This window comes from Ovis aries, chromosome 12, assembly GCF_016772045.2.
Source record: "Ovis aries strain OAR_USU_Benz2616 breed Rambouillet chromosome 12, ARS-UI_Ramb_v3.0, whole genome shotgun sequence".
Lineage (NCBI taxonomy): Eukaryota > Metazoa > Chordata > Mammalia > Artiodactyla > Bovidae > Ovis > Ovis aries.
The window spans coordinates 6,394,927-6,414,881 of NC_056065.1; the positions used below are offsets into that span (position 1 = coordinate 6,394,927).

General features: G+C 42.8%; 1 long non-coding RNA gene across 1 annotated transcript; it reads left to right on the forward strand.

The window, feature by feature from the left end:
- Positions 1-10: 10 nt before the first annotated feature.
- LOC121816112 (uncharacterized) lies at positions 11-18,537 on the forward strand. The gene is made up of 6 exons (XR_009595796.1): positions 11-148; positions 6,157-6,236; positions 6,434-6,551; positions 7,159-11,037; positions 11,997-12,136; positions 17,239-18,537. It is a non-coding gene; the product is annotated as an uncharacterized LOC121816112 (long non-coding RNA).
- The last annotated feature ends 1,418 nt before the right edge of the window (positions 18,538-19,955 follow it).

The following is a 19,955-nucleotide window of genomic DNA, read 5'->3' on the forward strand; positions in this document are numbered from 1 at the left end:
GGAACCCGTGTAGTGTCTCATTGTCTCTGGCTCGCAGAGGCGCTGGCTTGGTGGACAGCAGGCTCACCTCTCCTCGGGACCCCTCGGCTTTGCTGAGCGAAGTTCCACTGCTTCTCTCTTTCTGCAGGGCGCCCCCCGCATGTTGCAAGTATGGTTTCAATTTATCGCTCACTTTATACTGGAGTGGGTTGCCATTTCCTAAGCTTTTACAGATGAACAATTCAAGGGTATATACCTGGAAGTGGAGTTTTGGGATCATGTAGAAGGGCATCTTAAACTTTCTCAGGTATTAGCCAAATGAAATCTAAAGTACCAGAAAATATTTCTGTTTATATGCCAGCAGTGTGTTAGAGTTTCCTTTGCATTTTTATGAAAGAATAGTATTTTAGACTATTTAAAATCTATATTAAACAGGTGTATAGTAGTATCATTGTCATTGTGGTTCAGTCGCTCAGTTGTGTCTGACTTTTTGCAACCCCATGGACTGCAGCGTGCCTGTCCTTCACCATCTCCCGTAGCTTACTAAAACTCTTGTCCATTGAGTTGGTGATACCATCCAACCATCTCGTCCTCTGTCGTCCCCTTCTCTTCCTGCCTTCAGTCTTTCCCAGCATCAGGGTCTTTTCTAAGGAGTCAGCTCTTCACATCATGTGGGCAAAGTATTTGGAGCTTCAGCTTCAGCATCAGTCCTTCCAATGAATATTCAGGACTGATTTCCTTTAGGATTGACTGACTTGATCTTCTTGAAGTCTTCCCCTATGCCACAGTTCAAAAACATCAATTCTTCAGCACTCAGCCTTAAAAATTAGTATTTTAGACTGTTTTAAATGCATATTGTAGGTGGACACGGGGATCATATCTTTTCATTGGAATATTCCTGATCATCAATGCCATTGATTATTCTTTTGTTTTCTGACTATTTTGATGATGATTCTGCAGATTACGTGCCCATCCAAATTTTTCATCAATTATGCTATTGGTTTTTTCCCTTTTTGTGTGTGTACATTTAATATGTATCTTTGAGACTAACATTGGTGACTTAGTTACACTGCATATTTGTTATAGTATTTAAGGTCAAATTTTTAAAAATAAATTCTTTCTTCCTGTGTGTGTGCTTAGTCATTCAGTCATGTCTGACTCTGTGTGACCCCATGGACTGTAGCCTGCCAGGGTCCGCTGTCTATGGGGATTCTCCAGGCAAGAATACTGGAGTGGGCTGCCATGCTCTGCTCCATGGGATCTTCCCAAACCAGGGATTGAACCAGGTCTCCCGCACTGCAGGCAGATTCTTTACCATCTGAGCCACCAGGGAAGCCAGTGCTAGATTATATTCTAAATGTATAGTAGGTTGATTCTGTCTTTGTACTTCCCTCTTTTTGGTTGGAATTATGTTTATTTTGGAGATTATTTAGGAAAAATAATTTTATCAGTGATATTGTTACTGTACCAGTTATCTCCTTTCTTTGTGCATGAGCACATTTTTGTTCTAAAATCAGTGTTACTTCTGAGCATTTTAAAAGTGATATCTTAATGTTTTATTATTCATATGATTTTTCATTTTCTTCTCTCTCTTCTCCAGTTTTGATATTCAAAATTTATAGAGAGCTAACTTGGCATGTTTGTTTAATTAATTTATTTAGTAAATTTTTTATTCCTCAGTTTTTTATTTATTATACATATATATATATATAACCTTTAGGCCATGCCAAGTTGCATGTGGGATTTTAGTTACCGAATGAGAGATGGAATTTGTGCCACTTTAGTGGAAGCTGAGATACCTAACCACTGTATCTCCAGGGAAATCCCTATCACCTGGTATGTTTTTAGTTTGCTTGTTTACTTAGCTTAATTTATTTTTTAATGAAGGATTTTTGCTTTAAAGAATTTATTGGTTTCTGTAAACCTCAACATGAATCAGCCATAGGTATACATATGTCCTTTCCCTGTTGATCCTCCCTCCCATCTTCCTCCCTACCCCACCCCTCTAGGTTGATACAGAGCCCCTTTGTGAGTTCCCTGAGCCATACAGCAAATTCCCATTGGCTATCTATTTTACATATAGTACTGTAGGTTTCCATGTTACTCTCTCAATACATCCCACCCTCTCCCTCCTTCCTTCTCCCATGTCCATAAGTCTGTTCTCTATGTCTGTGTCTCCATTGCTGCCTTACAAATAATTTCATCAGTACTGTGTTCCTAGATTCCATATATATGTGTTCAGTTCAGTTCAGTCTCTCAGTCGTGTCCGACTCTTTCAACCCCATGAACTGCAGCACACCAGGCCTTCCTGTCCATCACCAACTCCCAGAGTACACTCAAACTCAGATCCATCGAGTTGGTGATACCATCCCACTATCTCATCCTCTGCTGTCCCCTTTTCCTCCTGCCCTCAATCCCTCCCAGCATCAGAGTCTTTTCCAGTGAGTCAACTCTTCGCATGAGGTGGCCAAAGTACTGGAGTTTCAGCTTTAGCATCATTCATTCCAAAGAATGCCCAGGACTGATCTCCTTTAGAATTGACTAGTTGGATCTCATTGCAGTCCAAGGGACTCTCAAGAGTCTTCTCCAACACCACAGTTCGAAAGCATCAATTCTTTGGCACTCAGCTTTCTTCACAGTCCAACTCTCACATCCATACGTGACTACTGGAAAAACCATAGCCTAGACTAGACGACCTTTGTTGGCAAAGTAATGGCTCCGCTTTTGAATATGCTATCTAGGTTGGTCATAACTTTCCTTCTGAGGAGTAAGCGTCTTTTAACTTCATGGCTGCAGTCACCATCTGCCGTGATTTTGGAGCCACAAAAAATAAAGTCTGACACTTTTTCCACTGTTTCCCCATCTATTTCCCATGACGTGATGGGACCAGATGCCATGATCTTCGTTTTCTGCATATGGAGCTTTAAGCCAACTTTTTCACTCTCCTCTTTCACTTTCATCAAGAGGCTTTTTAATTCCTCTTCACTTTCTGTCATAAGGGTGGTTTCATCTGCATATCTGAGGTTATTGATATTTCTCCTGGCAATCTTGATTCCAGCTTGTGCTTCTTCCAGCGCAGTGTTTCTCATGATGTTGTCTGAATAGAAATCAAATAAGCAGGGTGACAATATACAGCGTTGCTGTACTCCTTTTCCTATTTGGAACCAGTCTGTTGTTCCATGTCCAGTTCTAACTGTGGCTTCCTGACCTACATATAGGTTTCTCAGGAGGCAGGTCAGGTGCTCTGGTATTCCTGTCTCTTGCAGAATTTTCCACAGTTTATTGTGATCCACACAGTGTTAGTATACCATGATTATCCTTTCTCTTTCTGGCTTGCTTCACTCTGTAATAGGCTCTAGGTTTTTTCACCTCATCAGAAATGACTCGAAGTGTTCCTTTTATGATGGAATAATCTTCCATTGTGTATATGTACAACAGCTTTATCTATTCATCTGTCGATGGACGTCTAGATTGCTTCCATGTTCTAGCTATTGTAAACAGTACTGTAATGAACAGTGGGGTACATGGGTCTTTTTCAATTTCTTTAACCTGGCATGTTTTTAATCAGTTTTATTTGTGGTAAATAATAACTGTATAAAATAATTGATAAAACTTTTCGCAATATGTTTTTAACTCTGATGAGATATATATATATATATAGAAGCATAGATAGAAAATTAACATTTACCAGTAATTTCAAGAACTAAAAATGTATTATTAGCATTGAATCTAGATGTCTGATCTGGTGTAGTTTAATTTCACTATTTTATTCCATAGTATATTAGTCTTTTAAATGTAAGTTATGCTTTCAGATATAATTTTGAGCATCTTTTTCAGACTTATTCAAGACTTTGAAATGTTGCTCTTTACAGATTAATTTTATCAGAAATCAATTTTTATCTGTCAACTTTATTGGGATTTTCAGGAGTGCATTTCTTATTGTTTTATTTTACTTTTTGTTGAGAGTTCATTTTCAGCAAGAACTTTTGGATTTTTTTTTCTCTTTTTTCCTGTTTGGCGATTTGAAATGATGTAGGTCATAAAGAATTACAACCTTAAGACATGTTTGAGCGAGTGAGTGCTGAGTCACTCAGTCATGTCCAACTCTTTGTGTCCCTATGAACTGTGTCCACCAGTCTGCTCTGTCCATGGAATTTTCCAGGCAAGAGTACTGAAGTGGGCTGACATTACTTCCTCCAGGGGATCTTCCCAATCCAGGGAGATATGTTTCAGTTCAGTTCAGTCGCTCAATCATGTCCGACTCTTTGCGACCCCGTGATCGCAGCATGTCAGGCCTCCCTGTCCATCACCAACTCCTGGAGTTCACTCAGACTCATGTCCATCGAGTCAGTGATGGCATCCAGCCATCTCTTCCTCTGTCGTCCGCTTCTCCTCCTGCCCCCAATCCCTCCAGCATCAGAGTCTTTTCCAATGAGTCAACCCTTCGCATGAGGTGGCCAAAGTACTGGAGTTTCAGCTTTAGCATCATTCCTTCCAAAGAAATCCCAGGGCTGATCTCCTTCAGAGTGGACTGGTTGGATCTCCTTGCAGTCCCAGGGACTCTCAAAAGTCATCTGCAACACCACAGTTCAAAAGCATCAACTCTCTGGCGCTCAGCCTTCTTTACATATGAACTCTCACATCCACACATGACTACTGGAAAACCATAGCCTTCACTATACGGAGCTTGGTTGGTAAAGTGATGTCTCTGCTTTTCAATACACTGTCTAGGTTTGTCAAAGCATTTCTCTCAAGGAGCAAGTGTCTTAATTTCATGGCTGCAGTCACTGTCTGCAGTCATTTTGGAGCCCTCCAAAAAGCAGAGACATTACTTTGCCAACAAAGGTCCGTCTAGTCAAGGCTATGGTTTTTCCAGTATTCATGTATGGATGTGTGAGTTGGACTGTGAAGAAAGCTGAGTGCCAAAGAATTGATGCTTTGGAACTGTGGTGTTGGAGATTCTTGAGCGTCCCTTGGACTGCAAGGAGATCCAACCAGTCCATTCTGAAGGAGATCAACCTTGGGATTTCTTTGGAAGGAATGATGCTAAAGCTGAAGCTCCAGTACTTTGGCCACCTCTTGCGAAGAGCTGACTCATTGCAAAAGACTCTGATGTTGGGTGGGACTGGAGGCAGGAGAAAAAGCGACGACAGAGGATGAGATGGCTGGATGGCATCACCGACTCAATGGACGTCAGTTTGAGTGAACTCCGGGAGTTGGTGATGGACAGGGAGGCCTGGCGTGCTGCAATTCATAGGATTGAAAGAGTCGGACATGACCGAGCAACTGAACTGACCTAAACTGAAAGTAAAGTCTCATTGTTTCCATTGTTTCCCCATCTATTTCTTACGGAGTGATGGGACCAGATGACATTCAGTTCAGTTACTCAGTCGTGTCCGACTCTTTGCTACCCAATGGACTGCAGCACACCAGGCCTCCCCGTCCATCACCAACTCCCAGAGTTTACTCAAACTCATGCCCATTGAGTCAGCGATGCCATCCAACCATCTCATCTTTAGTCGACCCTTTCTCCTCCCGCCCTCAGTCTTTCCCAGCATCAGGGTCTTTTCAGATGAGTCAGCTCTTCGCATCAGGTGGCCAAAGTACTGGAGTTTCGGCTTCATGATCAATCCTTCCAATGAATATTCAGGATTGATTTCTTTTAGGATGGACTGCTTGGATCTCCTTGCAGTCCAAGGGACTCGCAAGAGTCTTCTCCAACACCACAGTTCAAAAGCATCCATTCTTCAGTGCTCAGCTTTCCTTAGTCAAACTCTCACACCCATACATCACTACTAGAAAAACCATAACCTTAACTAGATGGGACTTTGTTAGTAATGTCTCTGCTTTTTAATATGCTGTCTAGGTTACTCATTGTCTTAATTATAATAACAGATACCATTATCTGATTTCCTCAATGCTGAGGTTTAAGCTAGCATTTTTTTTTCTCTTACTCTCTTCGTTCACCTTTAATTCCTTATTGCTTTCTGCCATGACAGTGGTGTTGCAGTAGCAATTACTAGGCTATCAGTGTAAAACTCTGAAACCTCAGTCTTGTTTTCAGTAAACATCCTGCTCCATTCTCCTGAATTCCTGGAATATGTATTTATTCTGATAAATTATTAGCACTCATATCCAAAGAAGAGCAGCAATTAAATTCTGTTCCATATGCTTCAGGGAGAAACAATGGTGATCATTAATCTTAAACCCATACATCTGGCCCATGGTCAAAAGGACAGAGGGTATGAAAACGAGTGGTGAGTTAATCCAAGGATCAAAAGAAGTCATAAAGATGATGCTAAGTATCTTGACCTTTAAATTGAATGTTTAGAAATAATGTGATTTAAAGGAAGGGTATAAAAACTACCTTGGGGTGATTCTTTACCCCCTTTCTATGCTGAGGGTCTATGCTGAGAGCTTTGCACTTTCCTCCTCTTTAATAAATCTTATTCAGTTACTACCATGAGCATTTGTATGTTCACGAATTCCATTCTTTGGCTGGGTGGACAAGAACTCGGATTCCTGTCTCATCTTTTGGGGGCTCGTCTGGAAATCCTGAATGCCTGTTCAAGGTAAGCACACTCACTCTCAAATCTGTCATTCACTTCTCATTACCTAATCCAGCTGCATGGTCTCTTGAGCCACTCTATTTCACAAGCCTGTATGAGTTCCAAAGGCAGAAAGAGTTAGTAGACAGCGTCCTCAGTATTAGCCAGCAGACTGACCTAGGTTGTTGAGCAAAATCTCTGCTAGGCTGCTGCCTCAGTGAGAACCGCAGGATAGCTACCATTTGTCTTTCCTAACATTTAGAGGTTATGAGATTTTTCACTTAAGGTAGGATCATTTCGGAGTGTGTGTAAATACAACTAACCTTGTGCGCTACATAGCTTGCTTTAGGGGAACTCCAGTTCAGGCACCCAATGTTCAAGAGCACAGCAAGTCCACCAACTGAGGTTCTCACTCTGTAGCTATCTCTAGGTGGAAAGGAAGGTAGAGACAGGAAGAGGACAACAGTCCAGGGTAGCTGGATAATGGTGCTCAAGACCAGGTGCGCTCCGGAGTTGAGGGAAGCATACTTTATGGGTGTTTCTTTGTTCCCACTGTGCAAGGTGGGGACACCCTCCATGAGAAGAACCAGGGAAAAGAGGAAGAGCACTGGACGCTGGTCTTGTCTTTCAGATGGGAGCCATGTCTTCGTGACTACACCCAGCTCAGAGTGGATGCCTTTGGCAAGTATACTGAAGAACTAGAAGTCTGACCCTTAGACCTTGTTAAAGAAGGGTATGATCTTTCTCTGCACCAAGGCAGAGCCCCAATAGGATCTATCTGATGGTGAAAAATGGCCCCCTGAGGGCTCACTTGATTATAATGCCATCCTCCAACTAGACCTCTTTTGTAGAGAAGAAGGAAAATGGTCAGAAGTGCCATATATACAGGTTTTGTCTTGAGAGAGAAAACCCTGTTATCCAGGAGTTGTGGGCTTGCTACTTCCATGCTGCCTACAACTTCCTCCAAGTCCTCAGGTCCAAACTGTAGACCTTAACCAGAGCTGCCCAAACCTAGCCCACAGGAGCCTCCACAAGCTCTGGTAATGCCTTGGGCACCAGCAGCAGCTCCTACCCCAGTGGCTCCTAACCCAACACTGGTCATCTCTAGGCTATATCCTCCCCTCCTTCCGTTACAAGAAGCTCCTAATGGGGACTTGGGAGCCACAGGCGTCCATGTTCCTTTCCCCCTCCGAGATTTAAGGCAAATTAAATTAGACCTAGGAAGCTTTACTGAAGATCCTGACAATTAGATAAGTGTTTCCAGGGTCTAAACCAATCTTTGAAATGGCACGGAAAGATATTATGCTAATCCTGACCAGCAGCCTTGCTGACAATGAAAGAAGTAGTAGTTAAAAATGCCCAGGGATGGCGAGATGAGTGGTATGCTATTGGCATGCAGGGGAGACCTGACAGTGAATCAGCCTGGGTACCTACAGGGCTCCAGATAGTGCCCATAGCTGATCCTAATTGGGCACATGACAAAGACAGTGGGGACTGGAAGAGAGTTCACTTTTTCACTTGCGTTGAGGAAGGCTTTAAAAAGTCAGGAACTAAGCCCTTAGACTACTCCAAACTATCTGGAGTGACTCAGGAAAAGGAGGAAATTCACACAGCTTTTCTGGAAAGGCTCAGGAAGGCACTGAGAAAGCACACTAATTTGGACCCAGATGCTTCAAACTTATTCTTAAAGACAAATTGATTACTCAGTCAGCTCCATCGTGTCTGACTCTGTGTGACCCCATAGACGGCAGCCCACCAGGCTCCCCTGTCCCTGGGATTCTCCAGGCAAGAATACTGGAGTGGGTTGCCATTTCCTTCTCCAGTGCATGAAAGTGAAAAGTCAAAGTGAAGTCACTCAGTCGTGTCCGACTTCGCAACCCCATGGATTGCAGCCTACCAGGCTCCTCCGTCCATGGGATTTTCCTGGCAAGAGTACTGGAGTGGGGTGCCATTGCCTTCTCCACCAGATATTCAGAGGAAACTCCAAAACTGGCCTTTGCCTCCCATTTAGATTTAGAGGGCCTTGTTTAAGGAAAGCAATACTGTTCAAAATAGTCTGGAGTTAAAACTTCCCTTCAGGTCCTCCTCAGCATTCTATGCAAAACGAAGAACACTGGCCTGAAGAAAAAAATGGACAGAAAGGTTGATCATGCCCAGCTGGTCCCAGCTGGTCTCCAGAATTCCTTGCCCCAGCCATTTAAGAAATAACTACACCAATACAGTATTGTAAAGTAAAATAAAAATTAAAAAAAAAAAATATATATATATATAAATTACTACTACGAACACTTCCCTGGTTTCCCTCTGGCTCAGACGGTAAAGCATCTGCCTACAATGCAGAAGACCTGGGTTCAATCCCTGGGTCGGGAGGATCTCCTGGAGAAGGAAATGGCAACCCACTCCAGCATTCTTGCCTGGAAAATCCCATGGACAGAGGAGCCTGGTAGGGCTCCAATTACAGTCCATGGGCTCCCAAAGAGTTGGCGACAACTGAGTGACTTCACTCTCTCCAAACAACCTTGGAGAAGAACAGGCCCCCTTAACAGTAGATGTCCACACATATGCCTACATATACTTACTCTTTCCTTGGGTTAGTGCAGCAGCTCACTAATCTGACTGCTGCCCCTTCTTGCCTCAGTAAAGGTGAATCTGTTCAGTAAAGTGCTGGTGTCCTTCTTTTCCCGAACCTCGCTGCCTCTAAGTCCCTGGCCCTACACTGGTAAGAGCTGCCACATCAGGATTCTTAAACAGAAATCAGGAAGAACCTAAAGAAAAAGAGAATAGAGGTAAGAGAAAGGCTGACGCTCTCATTATGGCCCTACAGGGAGTTAACTTTAGGGCTACAAAGGTGGGAGGACACAAGCAAACACCTGGAGTCTGCTTTTGTTGTGGCCAGGATGGACAGTTCAAGGGACAATGCCCCCAAGGCAAGCAGAGGCCACCACCAAGGCCTTGCCCCACTTGCAAGGGAGATCACTGGAAGAGTAATATCCTCAGGGACATAGGTTTCAGGGGTCAGAAACTCAGACACAAGATCAGGATTTACAGGGCCCAGGGCTTCCCACTTTGGCTTCTGTCCTCATTACCACTTGGGAGCCTCAGGTGACGCTAACTAGAAGAGGCCATCCTGTTAAATTCCTACAGGATACAGAAGCCACTTTCTCAACCATCCTGTGTAATGCGGGTCCTCCTCCTACTAAGTGAGCTACTAAAGGTGGCATTTCTGGAAGGCCAATTACAAAATTTTTTACACAACAGCTGAGTTGTAACTGGGATTCTCTTCTCTTTCTCATGTGTATATTTACATGAGCTCAGTCGTGTCCACCTCTCTGACTCAGCGACCCCATGGACTGCAGCCCGCCAGGCTCCTCTGTCCAAGGGATTTTCCAGGCAAGAATACAGGAGGGGGTTGCCATTTCCTCCTCCAGGGGATCTCCCCCATTCAGGGATCGGACTTGGATCTTTTGCAACTGCCTGCATTAGCAGGCTGATTCTTTTCTACTGCGCCACCTGGGAATCCCAAGTGAGCACAGGGTGCCTGGCGTGCTGGGCGTGGGGTGAAGGGTGGTGGCAGCAAAACCCCACGACGTAAGGAATGGGGAGGGTGCTCACTCCAGGCCGGCCGACTGGCTCCTCCCTTGGTGAGGCCAAGGGATCCTCCACACTCTGTCCACGAGGGACGCAGCATGCTGCCCCAAAGTTCTGATGGGGAGACGCTCCTCGAGGGCCCAGTGGGCCGGTAGTGGGGCCAAGGACACCAGCTGGTCATATCGGGGACGGCCATGGCACCCTCACTTCCAGCCCCCAGCCCAGGCGGGCGGCGGTATAGGCACGGTAGCCAGCAGGTGACCCGTGCACACTCAGAGGAGCGCACCACCATGGGCGGGCAGGGGCGCCGGGGCACAGGCGCTCCTCCTGGTCCAGCACGCGACAACATCGGTGGACAGAAGGCGCAAAGGTCAACAGAGCGGGGCCAAGGCGGGCTGGGGAAGCGAGATGTACCAGGGTGCAGCCCCAGGGATCAGAGGACGGGAAGGACGAGGCACCAACAGCGTATGGCCACGTAGGCCCCTGTGGCAAAGACGCGGCAAGAGGTACAGAACCGACGGTGGAGGTGGGGCGGCCGCGAGGGACAGAGAGGGGCCCGGAAGCTATTCACAACGACCCGGAAGTGAGGCAGCTTCCGCGTCACGCCACGGAACCTCACTGCCAGGAGCCTCCAGCAGAGGAGCGGTCCCCTGGCACCCCGGACGTCTCCTGCCTTTCCTGGCCCCCATGGGCCCCCCTCTTGGGGCTCGCGCCCACCACCACCAACACCCAGAGCCACAGCTGGCCCCGGAGAACACTCTCTCGCCGAGTACTGTCGCCTCCACGGCCCTCACAGGCAACTTACTCTGCCCAGCTTCCCCCCTCAGGGACTGAGGGCGCCTCTCTGCCCAGAGACGCCGCCGGCCATGGAGGCCAGGGAAGGACGCCCACATGAGGCGAGGGCGGTTAGGTCCTAAACAGGGTAAGAGGGGGCTGGGCGGCCACCCGTGTGGGGCGGGCGGGAGGCGGGGAAGCCGGAAGTGATGGGGAAGGGCAACAAACAGACACAGAGAGGGCCGGGGGACAGGGGCACGTGCGCTGTCCGGTGATCAGAAAGACCGAGTCACGGCCAGTCACCTAGTTTTCAAGTAGGAATATTGCTATTTTTAAACAAAAACACGTTCACACCTGTTAAAGGATTTTGAGAGGCAGATTGGAACCGCTCACCCTTATATATACAATCAGCTGAGTAGAATGATTTGAATTTGTTTCATGAATATAAAGATATTTTGCTGCTTTATTTTCCAAAGGTATACTACAGATTTACAATCCAAACACTAACAGAGATGAATTTCAGGTGTTCAGTGCAGTCATCACCTTTTGGTAATTTTTTTTCTTTTATGTTTTATTCATCCTGTTGAGTATGTAATGGGTCCTAATTTTCTTGAATACGTATTTTTCCTGAGGACTAATGATATTATGCAAGTAAGTTTTTGGGTCATCCCTTTCTTTTGCCCACTTTTGTTGGGTTATTTGCCTTTACATTAAACTTCTTTATAATTGGGACTATGAGTCTTAGAATAATATATATTTCAAATAACTTTCTTCATACTTTGGCCTGTGTATTAATCACAAAATGCATTTGGTAAGTAGAAGTTCTTATTCATAATATATTTCCGTTCCTTATATTTTCCTGTGTAGTTATTACTTTTCAAATCCTGGTTAAGAAATAATTCCTATTCCAAATTTTGAATATGTTTCCTTATGCTTTATCTTCTAAGAGAGAATTCTATTTTTATCTGCACTTATATCTATAATGTATCTAGAATCTATTTATGTGTTTAGTGTGAGGTTGCTGTTGTTGTTTAGTCACTAAGTCCAACTCTTTGTGACCCCATGGACTACAGCCCTCCAACCTCCTCTGTCCATGTAATTTTCCAGGCAAGAATATTGGAATGGGTTGCCGTTTCCTCCTCCAAGGGATCTTCCCAACCCAGTAATAGAACCTGTGTCCCCTGTCTCCTGCTTGGCAGGTGGATCATTACCACCTGGAAAGCCACCTGGGAATCCTTTAGTATGAGGTAGGTGGTTACATTATTATTTTTTCTGTGTACTTATTTAAACTCAATTTCTTAAAAAGTGTACAAATTCCTCTCACTTCACTGCAGTGGAACATTTCTTACACATAACGTAACTTTATAAATTATTAATATATGTTTTTCTGGCTTCTGTTTTATTCAGTTTTACTGGCCTTTTTTTTTTTCTTCTTCTTCCTATTTTTACACTAATGCTTCACAATCTTATTTACCAATGGTTTATAAGAGCCTTGATATCTGGTGGTAAATGATGATGATACCACCAATTGAGATACATAAGGATTTTGCTTTATAGAATCTTTTCTTATGTTATTAAGTGGAAGAATTGCTTGAGTATTAGTTAGTGTTAGTTGCTTAGTCTTGTAAAGACTTTGCAACCCCGTGAATCGTAGCTCACCAGGCTCCTGTCCATGGAATTCTCGAGGAGAGAATACTGGAGTGCGTAGACTGTCCTTTCTCCAGAGGATCTTCCTTACCCAGGGATAGAACTGGGGTCTCTTACAGTATAAGGAGATTCTTTACTGTCTCAGCCTCCAGGGATTTATCTCCTTGCTAACATTTTGCCGTTAAATAACAGCTATCTCACTAGTAAGCTTTTTGCTATAAAGTGAATTTTACCTTCACTGATTGTTCCCAAATCTGATACTGTGAGGTAGAAAGTTAGGCATAGGCAATGAGAGGTGGCCTAGCTAAAAATGATTCCAGGTGATCTCTATAAAACCCACCCCAAACAAGCTCCAGTGTGGCCCAGGAGTGTTCACAGATATGCTACAAAGTAACCACAGAGACTGCTCCAACTCTATGTATGTGCCCTTGAAAGGCAAAGGATACAAACTAACCACAAGGACTTCTCCAGCTCCTAGACACTTGCCCTTGATGCACAGTTGTGTCCTCAAGTGGCCTTAGGCAGCTGGGAGCCTATTAAATGTTCACAAATATTCTATACATACGTGCATCTGATTAAAACAACTGTCAGTCAAAACTGCCAGTCCATGCCCCCTAGATGAATATGCAAAAGCCCTTTCTTGAAAACCCTTCTGACCTCATCATTCCAGCAGCAGTGCCTCTCTTGGACCGGCCCGTCTCTCCCTTGAGGTGTCCTTTCTGTTCTTTCTTTAATAAACTTGTTTTTGCCACGAGTAAGACCTCAGATTCTTCTTTGTTTCCTTATCAAGAACCAAGGCCCACAGAGGAGGATGCTCTTCGACCCTTCCCAAATCTGGTAACGATACCAATAAGTGATAGAACTCAACTTGAGGGTGAGAGAGTCACTTGCAAAAATTTTATTGAAAATAGAGTGCCATGGGTAACAATATGAAACCAGGTCATTTTCAGGAGGGGTGATGGATTATTCCAGATATGTCTGCTTACATCTGACATATTATGTTGCTATCTTCAGAACATATCCTATGGGACTTTTGTAATATCTAGTATCTGTAAAAGAAGAACTTGCTACTGTCATATTGCTTGCTGTCAAAATGCATTATCTCTTTTGAGTCCCATCTTTGAGAAATCCTTTCTATTCTTGGGGAGAAAGGTAAAAGAAGGCTCTGAGTTGTTTTTTTCTTATAGCTGTCGAGTATATTGACTGTCTGGGGTTCTATCAGGAGCTCTTTAAATATATGCTGAAAACCTGCTCAACATGTCATTGTTAGTAATATGCATAGTATGTTGGATTTAAAAATATCAGCATTACTATAAGTCAAGGAGAAATCATGTGAAGGTTAAATGGGAGAATATTTCTATATCACTTTTATAGGTAGATAAATTGACAATAAAAATATATAACAATAATTCTAAGAGTCTCATCTTTCTCATATTAGTCACAAAGTTCTGTGAATTTTGCTTATAAATACACGTCTTCCGCTCATATAACTTAACTCCCTCTAACTTTTCATCCTCACTTTCGCCATGTTTTGTACATATTGGGAACAGAAGTGACTTGTACCACATAGCAAACAAGTACATTTCAAACACACCATGTTTATCTAACACTTGCACATGATTTGCTTCTTGGTTTGCAATGTCTTTCTCACATTTTCACATGGAATTCTCGGTGACACTTCAAGAATCAGCTTGTGCTCACTCTTTTTAATCTCACATGTACCCTCCACCTTGTCCTCCATGGCAGAAAACTAATTTCAACATAAAGCGAGTGTCCCTTTCCATTGAATTCTGGATTCTGTTGTCAGATTGTGGAATTTCACTTACTCCTTATGATCTGTTGTTACTAATGGGAATGATAAATATATCATGATGGTTACATTACCTATTATGGGTATAATAGGTTTAGGAACAGAACAAGGTCCTATGTCTATTATATGTCTTTATTTATTGTAATATGATTGTGGATTTTTCTCATCTTGCATTTCTGAGATATTATTAGCTCATTAAGGAAGACTTTGACTTTTACATAATCTGTTATTGACAGGTTAGTTTTCATGTACTCTAAACTTAAGGCCATGCCTAGAGCTAAATTGTGCTTGCTGCTGGTGCTTCTGAGTCACTTTAGTTGTATCTGACTCTGTGCGACCGCATAGACGGCCTCCTACTAGGCTCCTCTGTCCCTGGGATTCTCCAGGCAAGAACACTGGAGTGGGTTGCCATTTCTTTCTCTAATGCATGAAAGTGAAAAGTGAAAGTGAAGTCACTCAGTTGTATCTGACTCTGCGCGATCTCATGGAAGGCAGCCTACCAGGCACCTCCGCCATGGGATTTTCCAAGCAAGAGTCCTGGAGTGAGGTGCCATTTCCTTCTCTGAAAATTGTGTTTATTAATCTTTATAATAAACAAACTACTTAATCAGATGGTTGTATTGATGGCTATGATGATGTATGTTAATATTTTTGCAAAATATGATATTTTCTGAAAATGTATGTATGTATATACACTCTTGAGAGTCCCTTGAACTCTCAAGGAGATCTTGAGGGCTCAAGGGGATCCAACCAGTCCATCCTAAAGAAAATCAGTCCAAAATACTCACTGAAAGGACTGAGGCTGAGGCTGAAGCTCTGATGTGGAGCACTGACTAATTGGAAAAGGCCCTGATATTGGGAAGGATTGAAGGAGGAGGAGAAGGGGACAACAGAGGATGAGATGGTTGGATGGCATCACTGACTCGATGGACATGAGTTTGAGCAAGCTCCAGGAGTTGGTGATGGACAGGGAAGCCTGATGTGCTGTAGTCCGTGGGATTGCAAGGAGTTAGACATGACAGAACACCTGAACTTTCAGTTCAGTTCACTCACTCAGTCGTGTCTGACTCTTTGCAACCCCACGCACGTTAGACCTCCCTGTCCATCACCAACTGCCAGAGTTTACCCAAACTCTTGTCCATTACACAGGCCTCTAGGGCTTCCCAGGTGCTTCAGTGGTAAAGAATCAGCCTGCCAAGCAGGCTAACCTGCTTCAGTCCCTGGGTTGGGAAGATCCCTGGAGAAGGAAATGGCAACCCTCCCCAGTCTTCTTGCCTTGGAAATCCCATGGACAGAGAAAGCTAGGGGGCTATAGTCCATGGGATCACCAATGAGTTGGACATGACTTAGTGACAAAACAAAAATGGAAGGATCCTCTAATCTCCCCAGAGGAGGGAGAAGGGGTGGAAGAGAGATGGGAGGTAGGCAGGTTGACAGGAGTCTATCAAAGTTACAACTCATCCTCAGGGCCTTCTTTCCCAAACCAAACTAGAAATGTCAAGTCAAAGAACATTTGAAATTACGTTATAGTATTGCTACTCTCATGATTAAATTGGAGAAGTTAAATTCAGATAGATGTGCTTTCTGCATTTCCAAGAAATTAGAGACTCTGAGCATGCCTACAGAAGAAGTTCTTTGGCTCAAAACCTGTAGCATGATTCCAGAAGAGGACAGGGGATAAGTTTCGTGGTTGTTGCTGTTGTTTGCCCCTGAATTACATTGACTTCCACTCTCCCAGTTCCGTGAAGAATAAACCATTGCCATCCTCTAACTTAACCAAATTAGACAACCTATTCCAGATTCCAGCTGGTAGGATCCCTTTCCTGGAATCACTTCTGTAGCATATGGTTTCTATTTCGTCTCATTTTATCCTTGATTAATTTTTCAAGAAAACAAATTTTTATATACTTGGTCATATTAATTCTCATATAACTTAACATCCATGTAGTTGTGTAATTTTTCTTCTCATTATTCCTTCAAATATAAATTTAAATATAAATACTATGGGGTAACTTCTGAAGAAGAAAGTGTATGAGAAACATATATATATATATATATATATATATATATAAACACACACACACATATATACATATACAGATGTGTAAAGTGAAAGAAAGTGGAGTTGCTCAGTCATGTCTGACTTTTTGCGACCCTATAGACTGTAGCCTACCAGGTTCCACCATCCATGGAGTTTTCCAGGCAAGAATACTGGAGTGGGTTGCCATTTCCTTCTCCAGGAGATCTTCGTGACCCAGGCATTGAACCCAGGTCTCCCGCATTACAGGCAGAAGCTTTATTTGTCTGAGCCACCAGGGATAGACAGATGGGTACATATATATGTATATATATGTATATATTCACACACACAAATATATGAGTTATCCCCTCATATTTGAAGATGATCTAGTTCCTAAAATTTTGATCCTAGCATTCTTTTTTGGTGATTTTTTGAAAAGTTTTATTGGAATGTGGTTGCTTTTCAATGCTGTGTTAGTCTCTAATGTATAGCAACAGGAATCAGCATACTTATACTTACATCCCCTCCCTTTTGTACTTCCTTGTTATTCAGCTCATCACAGAGCATTAACTAGAGTTCCCTGTACTGTAGATAACATTCCAACTATTGATGTTTTTAAAATACATAAGATATTGCATTATATTACTACTGAGCAGTCTGATGGCTAGCCCAACCCTTGTCAGAGTCTCAGATGCAGTCCTTGGGAATATCAGCCTGTTGTGTAAATTTGTGGGTGGGGAAACAGTTGCAGGCAAGACCCTAACTTGTACATATCTTTTCTAGTTTATGTACAGATGGGTGTCCAGTTTAAAAGGCAGCTACATTATGCCATGAAACTCACAAAGATCATTTTTTATTACTTCCATGTCCAGCTTCCCCAAAGGGCAATTCCACTCATGGGACTGGAGATACACTGAATTCATGGTGACTTCGAAGGAAAGGAAGAAGAAAGTTGAATGTCCACAGATGTGTGTTTAGTTTAAACCAATATTCATCTCTTCTGATAATGACCTGTGAATACATAGGCTAGGTGTCAAATATTGTGAAAGAAAAAGATCATAATTATCCTGGGGAACCAGAGAGAAATAAGAGGTCAATGGGAGCATTCCACGCTATTCTATTTAGTGCATATTCAGTATTCACCGCAATACTGATGCATATTTTTCTGACCTAAGAGATTCTTTTGTGAACATTTTTGTACTTAAGCCTTTGGTGCTAAGTCGCTTCAGTCATGTCCGACTCTGTGCGACCCCGTAGATAGCAGCCCAACAGGCTCCTCTGTCCCCGAGATTCTCCAGGCAAGAATACGGGAGTGGGTTGCCATTTCCTAAGCTTTTACAGATGAACAGTTCAAGGGTATATACCTGGAAGTGGGGTTTTGGGATCATGTAGAAGGGCATCTTAAACTTTCTCAGGTATTAGCCAAATGAAATCTAAAGTACCAGAAGATATTTCTGTTTATATGCCAGCAGTGTGTTAGAGTTTCCTTTACATTTTTATGAAAGAATAATATTTTAGACTATTTAAAATCTATATTAAACAGGTGTATAGTAGTATCATTGTCATTGTGGTTCAGTCGCTCAGTTGTGTCTGACTTTTTGCAACCCCATGGACTGTAGCGCGCCTGTCCTTCACCATCTCCCGTAGCTTACTAAAACTCTTGTCCATTGAGTTGGTGATACCATCCAACCATCTCATCCTCTGTCGTCCCCTTCTTTTTCTGCCTTCAATCTTTCCCAGCATCAGGGTCTTTTCTAAGGAGTCAGCTCTTCACATCATGTGGGCAAAGTATTTGGAGCTTCAGCTTCAGCATCAGTCCTTCCAATGAATATTCAGGACTGATTTCCTTTAGGATTGACTGACTTGATCTTCTTGAAGTCTTCCCCTATGCCACAGTTCAAAAACATCAATTCTTCAGCACTCAACTTTAAAAATTAGTATTTTAGACTATTTTAAATGCATAGTATAGGTGGACACGGGGATCATATAATCTTTTCATTGGAATATTCCTGATCATCAATGCCATTGATTATTCTTTTGTTTTCTGACTATTTTGATGATTCTTCTGCAGATTATGTGCCATCCAAATTTTTCATCAATTATGCTATTGGTCTTTTCCCTTTTTGTGTGTGTACATTTAATATGTATCTTTGAGACTAACATTGGTGACTTAGTTACACTGCATATTTGTCATAGTATTTAAGGTCAAATTTTTAAAAATAAATTCTTTTTTTCCGTGTGTGTGCTTAGTCATTCAGTCATGTCTGACTCTGTGTGACCCCATGGACTGTAGCCTGCCAGGGTCCACTGTCTATGGGGATTCTCCAGGCAAGAATACTGGAGTGGGCTGCCATGCTCTGCTCCATGGGATCTTCCCAAACCAGGGATTGAACCCAGGTCTCCCGCACTGCAGGCAGATTCTTTACCATCTGAGCCACCAGGGAAGCCAGTGCTAGATTATATTCTAAATGTATAGTAGGTTGATTCTGTCTTTGTACTTCCCTCTTTTTGGTTGGAATTATGTTTATTTTGGAGATTATTTAGGAAAAATAATTTCTACCAGTGATACTGTTACTGTACCACTTATCACCTTTCTTTGTGCATGAGCACATTTTTGTTTTAAAATCAGTGTTACTTCTGAGCATTTTAAAAGTGATATCTTAATGTTTTATGTGTTTTATTATTCTGATGATTTTTCATTTTCTTATCTTTTTTTCCAGTTTTGATATTCAGAATTTATGGAGCGCTAACTTGGCATGTTTATTTAATTTATTTAGTAAATTTTTTATTCCTTATATGTATATATATATATATATATAACCTTTTGGCCATGCCAAGTGGCATGCGGGATTTTAGTTACCGAATGAGAGATCAAACTTGTGCCACTTTAGTGGAAGCTGAGATACCTAACCACTGTATCACCAGGGAAATCCCTAACACCTGGTATGTTTTTAGTTTGCTTGTTTAGTTAGTTTAATTTATTTTTTAATGAAGGATTTTTGCTTTAAAGAATTTATTGGTTTCTGCAAACCTCAACATGAATCAGCCATAGGTATACATATGTCCTTTCCCTGTTGATCCTCCCTCCCATCTTCCTCCCTACCCCACCCCTCTAGGTTGATACAGAGCCCCTTTGTGAGTTCCCTGAGCCATACAGCAAATTCCCATTGGCTATCTATTTTACATATAGTACTGTAGGTTTCCATGTTACTCTCTCAATACATCCCACCCTCTCCCTCCTTCCTTCTCCCATGTCCATAAGTCTGTTCTCTATGTCTGTGTCTCCATTGCTGCCTTACAAATAATTTCATCAGTACTGTGTTTCTAGATTCCATATATATGTGTTCAGTTCAGTTCAGTCTCTCAGTCGTGTCCGACTCTTTCAACCCCATGAACTGCAGCACACCAGGCCTCCCTGTCCATCACCAACTCCCGGAGTATACTCAAACTCAGATCCATCGAGTTGGTGATACCATCCCACCATCTCGTCCTCTGCTGTCCCCTTTTCCTCCTGCCCTCAATCCCTCCCAGCATCAGAGTCTTTTCCAGTGAGTCAACTCTTCGCATGAGGTGGCCAAAGTACTGGAGT